Source organism: Arachis hypogaea, chromosome 13 (genome assembly GCF_003086295.3).
Source record: "Arachis hypogaea cultivar Tifrunner chromosome 13, arahy.Tifrunner.gnm2.J5K5, whole genome shotgun sequence".
NCBI classification, from domain to species: domain Eukaryota; kingdom Viridiplantae; phylum Streptophyta; class Magnoliopsida; order Fabales; family Fabaceae; genus Arachis; species Arachis hypogaea.
Window position 1 is genome coordinate 70,584,757 of NC_092048.1, and position 15,834 is coordinate 70,600,590.

The 15,834-nt window shown below is 40.1% G+C and overlaps 1 non-coding gene across 1 annotated transcript; it reads right to left on the reverse strand.

The window, feature by feature from the left end:
• Nucleotides 1-15,390: 15,390 nt before the first annotated feature.
• Nucleotides 15,391-15,498, reverse strand: LOC112738666 (small nucleolar RNA R71). The gene has a single exon (XR_003169612.1). It is a non-coding gene; the product is annotated as a small nucleolar RNA R71 (small nucleolar RNA).
• Between the last annotated feature and the right edge of the window lie 336 nt (nucleotides 15,499-15,834).

The following is a 15,834-nucleotide window of genomic DNA, read 5'->3' on the forward strand; positions in this document are numbered from 1 at the left end:
CTAATCAATCCCCGGCAACGGCGCCAAAAACTTGATGAGATATTTTGGTGAGAAACGAATCTCTCACTAAACATCACAATCCAACCGGCAAGTGTACCGGGTCGTATCAAGTAATAAAAACTCACGGGAGTGAGGTCGATCCCACAGGGATTGAAGGATTGAGCAATTTTTGTTTAGTGGTTGATTTAGTCAAGCGAATCAAGATTTGGTTGATGATTGTGTGACTTGCAGAATGTAAATTGCATTGAAGTAAAGAGAACAAGAAATAAATTGCTGAAACTTAAAGAACAAGAAATTAAATGGCAGAAACTTAAAGTGCAAGAAATGTAAATTGCGGAATCTTAAAGTGCAAGGAATATAAATTGCTTGAAATGTAAAGGGAATTGGGGAATGGATTTGCAGAATTTAAACAAGGAAAAACTAAATTGCATCAAACAGAAGAGGGCAAGGGAATTGGGATTGAACCGGATCTTGAAGCAATAAAGTAAATTGACAGAAAAAGCAATAAACAGGGAATTGAAATGAGAAATTCAGATCTCAGGACCCAGAGACTAGAAAACCAAGTCTAGATCTCAATGCCTTCCTAGATCCAACAAGAACAATAGCAAGGAAATTGTAAATTGCAAAGAAAAGAGAAGAAGATCAAGTAACAGAAACGGAAATGCTAATTCAATTAACAGTAAAGGAAACAGAGAGATCCAAGATTGAGATTGAAACAGAATTTCTTCAATTCTCCAATCCAGAATCCAAGACAAAAGTAAAATGAAATTGAAAGCAATGAAAGCAAGAAATTAAAGTTCACTCAAGTTCAAAAGCTCTCCGAAAACTATTATGAAAATTCTCCAAGGAAAGCTCCTCTCAAATATCTTGAATTCTATCCTATTTATACACTTTCCAAAATGATCTTCAAGCCTTGAGTTGGGCCTTTGTTCTTGGTGGAATTGGGTTGAAAGAGGCCTTGGTTGATTGCTCTTGAAGTTTGAAGAAGAACCAAAGTAAACCAATTGAACCGGTTTTGAAGTTAGCCATAGTTGGACCCAACGTTTGAGCCAAAGTTAGGGGTCTAACTTTGGCTCCAACTTTTCATAGCAGCAAGCATAATTTTCTGGTTTGGACGTTGGTGCCAACGTTAGGGATCTAACTTTGACCCTAACGTTGGCCTTGCTTAGTGCTAGTGGCGCCAACGTTAGCCTCCAAGTTAGGGGGCTAACGTTGGCGCAAACGTTGGTGCCCCTCCCTTTGTGATTCATGTGCCAACGTTAGCCTCCAAGTTAGGGGGCTAATGTTGGCACAAACGTTGGCTTGCCCAGGGATGAATTTCAAGTTCCAACGTTAGCCTCCAAGTTAGGGGGCTAACGTTGGAGCTAACGTTGGCCTCTTCCTTGCAATGTCATGTGCCAACGTTAGCCTCCAAGTTAGGGGGCTAACGTTGGCTCAAACGTGGGGAGCCCAGGGAGTGATTTTCATGCCCAACGTTAGCCTCCAAGTTAGGGGGCTAACGTTGGGGCTAACTTCATGCATCCCGGTTCAATTTCTTTTATTCCATTGTCCTCTCTTCACTCCTAGCCATTCCTCTTTGCTTCAACCTTTCTCCAAGCTTTCTTCACCTATCATGAATCAACCAAACTTATCAAAGATATGCTTAAAATCATGAGGTATTCAATCTTTCATAATATGCAACAAATATAGCATAAAACCTCATGAAATGGCATGAATTCATATATGGTTGGTTAAATCCAAGGAAACATGAAAATCTACCCAATTGGCTTGCTTATGGCTCAAGAAAGTGCATAATTCAATTGAAAACAAAAGAAAAAGGCTAGTTAAAATAGGCTAAGATGACTTGTCATCACCCTCACATCACACTACTTGCTCCAGGTTAGTTAGTTGAGGCTCCCCGGGTAGATGCACGGGTGTGGTGTGACCGCTGTCACAGAAGCACCTAAAGATGTATTGGTAAAGAATATCTTCAAGAAAACCGCGTTGTAAGTATAGCTCTACCAACAACAATCCTCGGGGGTCAAATTTAGAAGAGGGATTTGGTTGTCAAAAGTTCAACCCCAATAGAATTAACCAAAGTATTCAAACATCGGGTCGTCTCACAAGGAATGGGCAATCATGTGCTTCGACATTGGTTAGAAATCCGGGGTTGTGAGTTATGAGCATGAAAATAAATGGGAATCTTAACAAACAAGTAATCTTAAAATACAACAATTAATTCAATCAACTAAACAAAACATAAGCACCTTAAATGAATAAACAACATCCCACTTAATCCTATTGTGACCCAAACAAGAAACTACAACTAAAGCAATTGGTTGAGAAAGTTGATTTTCAAGTATGAATAATAAAGGTAACTCTTGGCTAGGCTCGGGAATTGGGATCACCATCCTTGTCTAACAACTATACCTTGATAATTATAAGGAACCAAGCTCATTAAGTCTACTCTCAAGTCTTAAGTACGTGATATCTACTCCTAGACTTGAAGTACGTCAAATGGCTCTGATCACATCAACCCATAAGTCCCAACCTACCTACTAATTAGATTAGTAGTGGGTTGGCGTCAATGAGTATCAAATTGACCACCTAGGGCTCCCAAATCATCAAATTCATAAGACCCAATGACTCAAGTTTACCCAATTCCCATGACTTAGGCCAAGAGTGAAAAAGAACTACTCCATAATCAAAGTAAACAATTCATCAAACACTTGGTAAGCACTAACAAAAGACATGTTCACATTAGCAATTAAATTGAGTTCTACAAATACCCACTAACAATTATCAACATGCAATCATCCAAACAATAAAGCTAAGCATAAAAATCATCAATGTAACATCAACAAGTCAAGATTCACAACATTCATGATATGGGTATAAAATGAGAATTGACAAGAACTCATAAACTATCACAAGATATAAGCAAAATTGTAACAAGAAATTCAAATTGAACAATTAAAGCTAGTAATTAACAAGATCCAAATCACAAATCAACAAGGGAAGATCAAATTAAAACTAGATCTAGAGAGGAACAAGGGTTTCTCTCTCTAGAATAACCAAAGAACCAAAAACTAACTAAAAATTGTGTCCTAGTGTAAAATGAGTAATCCCCCTTTTCCCCCTAGCATCCTTGGGTCTTTTTCCATGCAGAAGCAGCTTGAAATTTGGCCTAATGAGCCTCAGAAATTGCCAGGCACAATTTCCTTTAATGAGGTCACGTGCAGCCTTCCACGCGTGTGCGCCATGCGTGCGTGCCCGCCGGTTGCTCTTGCGATCTACGCGTGGGCGCCACGTGCGCGTGCGCGTCGATAAGATTCTCCTGATTCGCGCGGATGCGTCCATCCTCGCGCGCCGCTTCCAGCCAATCCCATCCACGCATGCGCGTGGAGTGCGCGAGTGCGCCAATGCTGCTTTTCCAAAGATCTCAATTCTTCATGTTCCTCCCTTTTGTACATGCTTTCTTCCTCTCTTCTAAGTCATTCCTACCCTATAATTCCTGAAATTACTCAACAAATACATCACGGAATCAAATGGCAATAGAAGAGGATTAAAATATGGCAATTTTAAGGCAAAATAAGCATGTTTTACATCATCGAACAATATTGGGAAGTGAACACAAAACCATGCATTTCTTGCGAATAAGTGTGAGAAATGTTGATAAAATCCCCCAAAATAAGCACAAGATAAACCACAAAATCGGGGTTTATCAAATCTCCCCACACTTAAACCAAGTATGTTTTCATGCTTAAAATACAAAGAAAAGACCAAGGATCATGGTGAGAAAGGGTTTATGAAATGCAAACTACCTAAGTGGATGCGTGCAACTAATGTAAAATCATCTATATACTTGGTCAAGAGTAATTCTATCCTTCAAGAATACATGTGAGCATATAGGGTGAAAATAGTATGCAATTCATGAATCCTACCAAATTGAATATCACTAAAGAGTGCATATAACTTGCTGAACGAACGCTTGTGAAAGCCGGGAACAAGCATTGAGCATCGAACCCTCACCGGAAGTGTATCCGCTCTACTCGCTCAAGTGGCTAGGGTTCGTCACTCAATCTCCTCCTAATCATGCTTTCCAAGATTTGTCTTTCATCTAATCAATCAACAATTACTTAATGCATGCTTACAAGTATCATGAGGTCTTATTCATGGGTTGTAACGGGGCTAGGGTGAAGGTAAGGATGTATATGGCCAAGTGGGTTCAAAATTTGAGTCCTTGATCAACCTAGGATCCACTAGACACATAGAACAACCTACACAACTACAATACATTCCTAGCTACCCTTGAGTTTTACCCTTTTTGCATACTCATGCATTCTTTTCAATTCACACCCGTATGCGTTGTTTTTATTACTTTATCTTGGGGCGTCTTTGTCCCCTTTCATTGCTTTCTCTCTCTTTTTATTATTATAATTTTTTTCATATATATATATATCTATGTATCCCCTTTCTTGGGATTTCTTTGTGAACCAAAGTATCAATGCATACGGTGTAATCATTTAACACATGAGTATGTTCCTAAATTCTAGAATCTTCAATTACACTACAATTACATGCCTATATATCTACCCGAATTTCCCAAGTATACCCTCCTATTTGAATGATACACATCCTATCTCACCTAAGCCAATCAAGGATTCAAATTCAGGGACATTCATGATTTTTCACTTAGGGTTGTTGATGAGCTCTATTTAAAAACAAGAGGGTTTATCAAAGGCTCAAAATTGGTTAGCAATGGTAGATGTAAGGGTTAAGGCTATTTGGGAAAAGTGACTTTTGAAATGATGGCCTCAATCATGCAAATGCATTCATACATAAAGTAATGGACATATAGAATCAAACAAAGCAAGGATCACACTCATAGAGAGAGAGAAATACACACAAGAATGGAAATAATGGTTAAAAGATGTAACCATGCAATAGGCTCAAAACTTTCATGCTTGTGTTCTTAACTCAATTACTATGTTCCAAAATACATTCTTAAAGCAAGTTTACTGCAAAAATTTTCAAAATTTTTGGTAGGTCACCCAGAACACAGTTTCTTGGAAAGAAAGTTATTGTTTTGACCAAGTAACTCTATAGAAACTAACCATCATGCAAAGAGTATTTACAAGCAAGACTAACTACACATGCAATATATGAAAAGAGAAAAATAAATCCATGGGTATTAAGGAGAAAAGAGCGTTACCCATGGAGATCGGTCGGACGACCTCCCCACACTTTTAGAATTTAGCACAGTCCTCCGTGCTACGAATGACACGAAAGGGACGGTCGGGACTGGAGCCTTCACTATCCCCTTCATCAGAACTCCCATCAGTTGGGTTCGAGGTGGATGTGAATATTTCGGGTTCCTCCATGCTAGGGGCAACAAAACCCAGAAGTGTCTTTATGTAAGTATAGCGGCGGTGGTTGTGCCGCTCATATCTATCAAACTTCCGGTGAAGATCTTTTATCCTTTGATGTGTGGATCTCAGTGGTGGTGATGATGAGCTAGAAGGAAAAAGAAGTGGCGGGGCCATGTCGAGGCTTGGTTTGTTCATGGGAAGGTGTAGGTATTTTCCGCTTGGGACTACATCGCCCTTAGCCGGAATCATAATCCTCTTATCCTTGGCTTCCCAAGAAACACCCGCAGCAGCAACTAAGTCAGACACCAATGCTGGAAATGGCAAATTACCCCGGTCATGAACTTGACTCATTGCTTGCTTAACAAGAGGTGGAATGTTCACCGGCTTCTCCGTGAGAACACACCAAACAAGCAAGGCAAGGTCCGCCGTGATGGACGACTTGTGGGTGCTAGGCAACACATAATAGAATAGGATTTGGGCCCAAGCTCTAGCTTCCACAGTGAGGAAGCGAGCATCAATACTCTTGGGCCTCATCCGCTGTCGACCTTGGATCCAAGAAGGTTCTAACTCAGCAATGACTCGGAGGATCGAGTCCCAATTGAATCCATACTCCTCTCGCTGACATAAGACTTCTTGGTAGCCATCCATGTCATTTGGCACTGGTAGAACATTAAGCACTTGTTGAATAGCCTCTTCTGAAACTGAGACTTGCTTCCGGCGCATGTATACCGATTGAAGAGAGGAAAGGTGGTAGTTAGTATAAAATTCTTCCACCCAAGAGAGGTTGATTTCCTTTGGTTTTCTCAAGAGAAACTCCCATCCTCGCTGTTCAATGCGGGGCAGAATATAAGGAGCAACCTTGTCTGGCGGAGCTAGTAGATGCTTAGGGTGATAGTTCCTTACGGCTATGGAAGGGAACTTAAGTTCACAGAAGCGGTTGGGGAACCTTGAAGAGTCTCTTGCCGGTTTACCCTTGTCATTCTCATCAATAGGAGCGGGTGTCTTTGCTTTCTTTGATAGGGGTTTGGCTCCTATTGAAGAACGCGCCTTAGAAGTTAATTTTTGGGGTGCCCTTTTTGCGGCTGGTTTCCTTGGAGCTATCTCCTTGCCTTTCTTGGTGGCCATCCTAAAAAGGGAGAGAAAGAAGAAAAACATTAAACCCAAGAATCGATTTGACAAAAGACATGCAAGTGAATTGTAATGCCCATGGTAGATGTAAAAGCAAGGGTCATAACACTTGGCATGGGATGCAAGAGGGAGTAATGCATGCAATGGCATGAGAAGAGTAGTCTTAAGCACCCATAATAAAGAGCAAGTCATTTTCAATGAATATCTAACTGGTAAGTATCAACTACAAGCACACAAGTTAGGCTCAATGCATTTAAGAGAAAGCAAGTGAATGAGGAAGGAGCAACAATTGAAAAGTACATGGCTAAATTGAGCCAAAATGGGATGTGTGCATTTCCTCGAACACTTGGCGTGCAATAATCAAGCAATGAGCAATTATGAGATACTAAACCAATTCAAAGCCCAAAATGGAACATCAATCATCACATAAACATCACACAATGGTAAAAGAGTGACAAAAGATCTAGTAATGCAAATTAAGCTCAAGTGCAACATCCATGGAGAAATAAAGGAAAAGTAAGAAAACAAAAACAAGAAACATCATCATGTAAAACTAAGCAAGTAAAAGAGAAACTAAGTAAGGCAATAAGAGGTATCTAATTAGAAGAAATAATGCAAGGAAAAATGGAAGTAAAGGAATGGAAGAAGCTAAACCTTGATGAGTATGAAAAAGCAAGGTTGAATCTTCTTTTGTGAAGATGAGAGAGAAAATAGGAGAAGTGTAGCGCCACCGGGAAAGGGTGGTTGTCACCGGTGAGTGGCCGGAGACAATGGTGGTGGGTTGTAGAAGAAGAAGAAGAGAAGGGAAGTGATGGATTGAGAGGAGAAAGAAACTAAAGAAGAGAAGGGGTTGAAAGAAAGGAAAACAGGGCAAGGCGCGAAGGCCTTAAATTGACTCGCACAACCGGCGCGCGCGCGCAAGGTGCGCTGGCGCGTCGGTGAGAGTGATAGTAGATGGCGCGAGCGCGTCAGTGGCGTGCGCGCGCAAGAGAGGTTGTGCCTCAGGCACAAAAGTGGCACAAAGTTAGCACAAGTCTCTGTTTTTTGTACCAGAATGAGTCAGTGAGGTAGGCGCGCGGGCGCGCACCCTGCGCGGACGCGTATGTTCTGGCACAAGGTTGGCCCAATTGTGGCACAACTCTCTGGTTTTTGTACCAGAGAAGTTATATTCGCCATTGGCGCGCGCGCGTACCGTGCGCTAGCGCGTCGATGGGTAAATTGCCAGAGTGCGCGCGGGCTGCATGTACGCGGACGCGTGAGTGCCTGGCGCGAGTTGGGCATGAAGTGGGCATAACTCTCGGGTAATTGGCCCAAGAGTTGGGAATTGCTACCGGCGCGCGCGTGCACTGTGCGTTGGCGCGTCGGTGCTCTTTTTTAAAGACAAATTGTTGTTTTCTTCACTTTTGCACACCCTATCTACAAGAACATTTTTTCTACCCAATAAAATTAGCAAAACTAACATCCCTATGCTCTCAATCAATCAACAAAAGATCCTAAAATTCACAAGAAACCAAAATACTAAGAAGATGGTATAAACAAGAAAGATCTTACCATGGTGGGGTGCCTCCCACCAAGCACTTTTCTTTAACGTCCTTAAGTTGGACGGTCCTTCTCTTAAGCTTCCTCTCTTCTTGGTGCATCCTCCAATATGTACACCTCTAGCTCTCTTGGAGGCTTGCAACCATGATACTTCTTCACTCTATGTCCGTTCACCTTGAAAGTCGCTTCACTTTTGGGATCAAACAATTCCACCACTCCGTAGGGCTTCATCTCCTTCACCTTGAAAGGTCCTTCCCATCTAGAGCGGAGCTTGCCAGGCATAAATCGGAGCCTTGAGTTGTAGAGGAGGACTTCATCTCCTTCTTGAAAGTCCTTCTTCTGAATGTGATGGTCATGGAATGCTTTAGTCTTTTCTTTGTAGATTCGGGCATTCTCATATGACTCATTCCTCAAGCATTCAAGCTCCTCTAATTGTAGCTTCCTAGCTTCACCCGCCTTGGCTAGATCCATGTTGCAATGCTTTACCGCCCAATAGGCTCGATGCTCAATCTCCACCGGAAGGTGGCATGCCTTACCATAGACGATCCGGAAAGGGCTCATCCCTATCGGGGTCTTGTAGGCCGTCCTATATGCCCATAGTGCATCCCCTAACCGGAGGCTCCAATCTTTTCTTTGTGGATTGACCACTTTTTTCAAGATTCTCTTGATCTCTCGGTTGGACACTTTCGCTTGCCCATTTGTTTGCGGATGATAAGCAGTAGCAACCTTATGCGTCACTCCATAGCGCTTGAGCAATGTTTCTACTTTTCTGTTACAAAAGTGGGATCCTTGGTCGCTCACGATTGCTCGTGGCGACCCATAACGGCATACAATATGATTTCGTATGAAAGAAACAACGGTATTGGCGTCATCAAGGCGGGTAGGCACGACCTCTACCCACTTTGACACGTAGTCAACCGCTAACAGAATATACAGATACCCACTAGAGTTGGGAAACAGTCCCATAAAGTCAATGCCCCATACATCAAATATCTCACAGAACAACATAGGTTGCTGAGGCATTTCATCCCTTTGGGATGCGTTTCCTAACTTCTGACACTGATGGCAAGACACACATAACCGGTTAGCATCCTTGAATAAGGTTGGCCACCAGAATCCACAATCCAACACCTTTTTAGCGGTCCTTTGTGGGCCAAAGTGGCCACCACATTCGGACGAATGACAAGCTTCCAGAATTGGTTGGAATTCGAATTCCGGGACATACCTTCGGATTACTTGGTCCACACCTCTCTTCCACAAGTGAGGGTCATCCCAAATATAGTATTTGGAATCACTCCTCAACTTGTCCCTTTGGTTTTTTGAAAGGTTGGGAGGGAAGATTCTTGCAACCAAGTAGTTTGCCATTGGTGCAAACCAAGGAAGGCTATCTGACACAGCATGCAAACTATCCAATGGGAATGAGTCATTGATCGGAAATGGATAAGTTTTTAAATTCTCAATGCGGTTTAAATGATCCGCAAACAGGTTTTGAGATCCACTCCGGTCCCTAATCTCAATGTCAAATTCTTGCAAAAGCAAGATCCAACGTATGAGTCTAGGCTTTGACTCATTCTTTGTCAATAAGTACTTTAAAGCTGCATGATCCGTGTATACCACTATCTTTGAACCTAGCAAATAAGATCTAAATTTTTCTAAAGCATGAACAATGGCTAAGAGTTCTTTTTCGGTAGTGGTATAGTTGGATTGTGCTGCATCTAGTGTCTTAGAAGAGTAAGCAATGACATAAGGGAGTTTACCCTCGCGCTGTGCAAGCGCGGCACCTACAGCATAGTTTGACGCATCGCACATTATCTCGAATGGCAACGTCCAATTGGGGCCTCGCACAATCGGTGCTATGGTGAGAACTTTTCTTAACTCTTCAAATTCTTTCACACACTCACTGTCAAACTCAAAATCCACATCCTTTTGGAGTAGGCGCGACAATGGCAAAGTAATCTTGCTGAAGTCCTTGATAAAGCGCCTGTAAAATTCTGCATGTCCCAAAAATGAGCGGACCTCCCTCACGGATGAGGGGTGAGGCAAAGTAGTAATAACATCGACCTTGGCCGGGTCCACAGAAATGCCTTCACTAGAGACTACATGTCCTAACACTATGCCTTGTCGTACCATAAAGTGACATTTTTCAAAATTTAAGACAAGGTTAGTGTCAACACATCTAGCTAAGACCTTGGCCAAGCTCTCTAAACAACAATCGAATGAGACACCATAAACGCTGAAGTCATCCATAAAAACTTCTAGACAATTCTCCATTAGATCGGAGAAGACACTCGTCATGCACCGCTGAAAGGTAGCGGGTGCATTACATAGTCCAAATGGCATCGTTTTATAGGCAAAGGTGCCAAACAGACATGTAAACGTGGTCTTCTCCTGATCTTCAGGAGCAATATGTATCTGAAAATATCCAGTAAATCCATCAAGAAAGTAGTAGTGAGATTTACCTGCCAAGCGGTCTAGCATCTGATCAATGAAAGGTAGGGGGTAATGGTCCTTTCGTGTGGCGGCGTTCAATCTTCTGTAGTCAATACATACTCGCCACGCATTTTGTACCCTTTCAGTAACCATTTCACCGTCGTCTTTCTTGACCGTTGTGATGCCTGACTTCTTGGGAACAACCTGAAACGGGCTCACCTACTCACTGTCGGAAATTGGGTATATCATGTCCGCATCCAATAATCGAGTTACCTCTTTCTTCACTACATCAAGGATGGTCGGGATGAGTCTCCTTTGCGGTTGCCTAACTGGCTTGGCTCCATCTTGGAGAAATATCCTATGCATGCACTTGCGGGGGTCAATTCCTACAATATCCGCTAGGCTCCATCCTATCGCTTTCTTGTACTTTCTTAGAACGTCTATGAGCTTTTCCTCTTCTTCACTTGAGAGCTCACTAGCAATAATGACCGGAAACCCTTGGTTGTCCTCTAAGAACGCATATTTCAAATGAGATGGAAGGGGCTTCAGTTCACTTTTTACCTCAATATGAGGTTCCTTTTCATCAAGCTCATGGGACTCATTCTTGGCGATTTCTTTTTCTTGTTCATCCTCTTGGTCATCCTTCTCCTCAACAGTGGGGTAGCATAACTTGTCATGGTTTTCCTCTTGCACTTCTGCTACCACTTCATCAATTACATCGCATCGGATCATAGAATGTTCTTCGGGAGGATGTTTCATGGCTTCCTCTAAATTGAACTTGATAGTCTTGTCTCCAACCCCAAAGGAATATATACCGGTGAAGGCATCTAGCTTGAATTTGGAGGTTTTGAGGAAGGGTCTATGATGAGCGGATAATTTATACGCTTTTTGGCATTGTTTTTAGTATGTTTTTAGTAGGATCTAGTTACTTTAAGGGATGTTTTTATTAGTTTTTATGTTAAATTCACATTTCTGGACTTTACTATGAGTTTGTGTGTTTTTCTGTGATTTCAGGTATTTTCTGGCCGAAATTGAGGGACTTGAGCAAAAATCAGATTTAGAGGTTGAAGAAGGACTGCTGATGCTGTTGGATTCTGACCTCCCTGCACTCAAAGTGGATTTTCTGGAGCTACAGAACTCAAAATGGCGCGCTTCCAATTGCGTTGGAACGTAGACATTCAGGGCTTTCCAGAAACATATAATAGTCCATACTTTGGCCGAGTTTAGACGACGAAAAAGGGCGTTGAACGCCAGTTCTACGGTGTAGTCTGGAGTTAAACGCCAGAAACATGTCACGAACCAGAGTTGAACGCCAAAAACACGTTACAACTTGGCTTTCAACTCCAAAAGGAGCCTCTGCACGTGGAAAGCTAAAGCTCAGCCCAAGCACACACCAAAGTGGGCCCTGGAAGTGGATTTCTGCATTTAAACTTAATTCTGTAAACTCTAGTAACTAGTTTAGTATAAATAGGACTGTTTACTATTGTATTCGGCCATGCCTGAACCTTTCACTTATGTATTTTTCAACGGTAGAGTTTCTACACTCCATAGATTAAGGTGTGGAGCTCTGCTGTTCCTCATGAATTAATGCAAAGTACTACTGTTTTTCTATTCAATTCAACTTATTCCGCTTCTAAGATATTCATTCGTGCTTCAATATGAATGTGTTGAACGTGATAATCATCATCATTCCCCCACGAACGCGTGCCTGACAACCACTTCCGTTCCACCTTAGATTGAATGATTATCTCTTGGATCTCTTAATCAGAATCTTCGTGGTGTAAGCTAGATTGATGGCGGCATTCATGAGAATCCGGAAAGTCTAAACCTTGTCTGTGGTATTCCGAGTAGGATTTTGGGATTGAATGACTGTGACGAACTTCAAACTCGCGAGTGCTGGGCGTAGTGATAGACGCAAAAGGAGGGTGAATCCTATTCCAGTATGATCGAGAACCTCAGATGATTAGCCGTGCTGTGACAGAGCATTTGGACCATTTTCACAAGAGGATAGGATACAGCCATTGACCACGGTGATGCCTCCAGATGATTAGCCATGCAGTGACAGCGCATCGGATTATTTTCACAGAGAGGATGAAAAGTAGCCATTGACAATGGTGATGTCCTTACAAAAAGCCAGCCATAGAAAGGAGTAGGACTGATTGGATGAAGACAGCAGGAAAGCAGAAGTTCAGAGGGACGAAAGCATCTCTATACCTTTATCTGAAATTCTCACCAATGATATACATAAGTATTTCTATTTTTATTTTCTGTCTATTTATTATTTATTTTCAAAAACTCCATAATCAATTATTATCCGCCTGACTGAGATTTACAAGATGACCATAGCTTGCTTCATACCAACAATCTCCGTGGGATCGACCCTTACTCACGTAAGGTTTTATTACTTGGACGACCCAGTGCACTTGCTGGTTAGTTGTATCGAAGTTGTGAATGAAAAACAATTTATTAAGACGTGCGTACAGAGTTTTTGGCGCCGTTGCCTGAGATCACAATTTCGTGCACCAAGTTTTTGGCGCCGTTGCCGGGGATTGTTCGAGTTTGGACAACTAACGGTTCATCGTGTTGCTCAGATTAGGTAATTTTCTTCTTATTTTGAATTCAAAAAAAAATATTTTCAAAAATTTTTCAAAAATTTTTCCTTTATTTTCGAAAAAAAATTATAAATCTTTTCAAAAATATATTGTTCTTCAGAATTTTTAAGAATGAATTCTAGAGTTTCATGAAGCATGTTGAAGCCTGACTGGCTGTAAAGCCATGTCTAAATTCATTTAGACTGGGGCTTCCAACCCAACATTATCAAGAGCAAGCTAGTTGTTGCTAATCCACCTGCTGTTGTTCCTGATCCACTTGATTTACATGCTAAAGCTTGACTGGCTATTAAGCCATGTCTAACCCTCAGATTGGAGCTTTAGACTAAGAGTGCAAAATTCCTGGAATTCATATTAAAAATTTTGGAATCCTTATTTTTCTTTTTCCCAAATAATTTTCGAAAAATCCAAAAAAAATCATAAAATCATAAAAACCAAAAATATTTTGTGTTTCTTGTTTGAGTCTTGAGTCAAATTTTAAGTTTGGTGTCAATTGCATACTCATCTTGCATTTTTCGAAAATTGCATTCATGCATTGCATTCATCATAATCTTCAAGTTGTTCTTGATAACCCTTCTTGATTGATCTTTATATTATATGGTTTTGCGTTGCATGTTATTTTTCATATGCATTCTTGCATTCATAGTGTCTGAATATGAAAGATTTCTAAGTTTGGTATCTTGCATGTTTTCTTTGCATATAAAATTTTCAAAAATAAGTTCTTGATGTTCATCATGATCTTCAAAGTGTTCTTGGTGTTCATCTTGACATTCATAGCATTCTTGCATGCATTCATTGTTTTGATCCAAAATTTTCATGCATTGCATCATTTTCATGTTTTTCTCTTTCATCATTAAAAACTCAAAAATAAAAAAAAAAGATTTCTTTCCTTTCTTCTCTCATAAATTTCGAAAATTTGGATTGACTTTTTCAAAAATTTTTAAAAATTCAATTGTTTCTTATGAGTCAAATCAAATTTTCAATTTAAAAATCTTATCTTTTTCAAAATCTTTTTCAAAAATCAAATCTTTTTCATTTTTCTTATTTTTTTTCGAAAATTTTAAAAATATTTTTCAAAAATCTTTTTCTTAATTTTATCTCATAATTTTCAAAAATATCATCAACAATTAATGTTTTGATTCAAAAATTTCAAGTTTGTTACTTACTTGTTAAGAAAGATTCAAACTTTAAGTTCTAGAATCATATTTTGTGATTTCTTGTGAATCAAGTCATTAATTGTGATTTTAAAAATCAAATCTTTTTCAAAACTAATTTCAATCATATCTTTTCAAAAATATCTTCTTATCTTATATTTTTTAAAAATTTGATTTTCAAATATCTTTTCTAACTTCTTATCTTCTTATCTTTTCAAAAATTGATTTTCAAAATTTGTTTCAACTAACTAACTAACTTTTTGTTTGTTTCTTATCTTTTTCAAAACTACCTAACTAACTCTCTCTCTCTAATTTTCGAAAATATCTTCCCTCTTTTTCAAAAATTCTTTTTAATTAACTAATTGTTTCAAATTTTAATTTTAATTTTCGAAAATCACTAACCATTTTTCAAAAATAATTTTCGAAATTCCTCTTTCTCTCTCATCTCCTTCTATTTATTTATTCATCTACTAACACTTCTCTCCCATCCAAAAATTCGAACACTACCTCCCTCTCTGTGTTCGAGTTTTTTTTCTTCCCTTCTTTACATTACATTCTTTTCTTCTTCTAGTCACACAGGAGAACCTCTATATCTGGGTAAAAAGGATCCCTATTATTCTTATTTTTCTGTTCCCTCTTTTTCATATGAGCAGGAGCAAGGACAAGAATATTCTTGTTGAAGCAGATCCAGAACCTGAAAGGACTCTGAAGAGGAAACTAAGAGAAGATAAATTACAACAATCCAGCAAGCACCTTTCAGAAATTTTCGAACAAAAAGAGGAGATGGCAGCCGAAAATAATAATAATGCAAGAAGGATACTTGGTGATTTTACTGCACCTAATTCTAATTTATATGGAAGAAGCATCTCCATCCCCATCATTGGAGCAAACAATTTTGAGCTGAAACCTCAATTAGTTTCTCTAATGCAGCAGAACTGCAAGTTCCATGGACATCCATCTGAAGATCCTTTTCAGTTCTTAACTGAATTCTTGCAGATCTGTGATACTGTTAAGACTAATGGAGTAGATCCTGAAGTCTACAGGCTTATGCTTTTCCCATTTGCTGTAAGAGACAGAGCTAGAGTGTGGTTGGACTCTCAGCCCAAAGATAGCCTGAACTCTTGGGATAAGCTGGTCACGGCTTTCTTAGCTAAGTTCTTTCCTCCTCAAAAGTTGAGCAAGCTTAGAGTGGATGTTCAAACCTTCAGACAGAAAGAAGGTGAATCCCTTTATGAAGCTTGGGAGAGATACAAGCAACTGACCAAAAAGTGTCCTTTTGACATGCTTTCAGAATGGACCATCCTGGATATATTCTATGATGGTCTGTCTGAATTAGCTAAGATGTCATTGGATACTTCTGCAGGTGGATCCATTCACTTAAAGAAAATGCCTGCAGAAGCTCAAGAACTCATTGACATAGTTGCTAATAACCAGTTCATGTACACTTCTGAGAGGAATCCTGTGAGTAATGGGACGCCTCAGAAGAAGGGAGTTCTTGAAATTGATACTCTGAATGCCATGCTGGCTCAGAATAAAATATTGACTCAGCAAGTCAATATGATTTCTCAGAGTCTGAATGGAATGCAAGCTGCATCCAACAGTACTCAAGAGGCATCTTCTGAA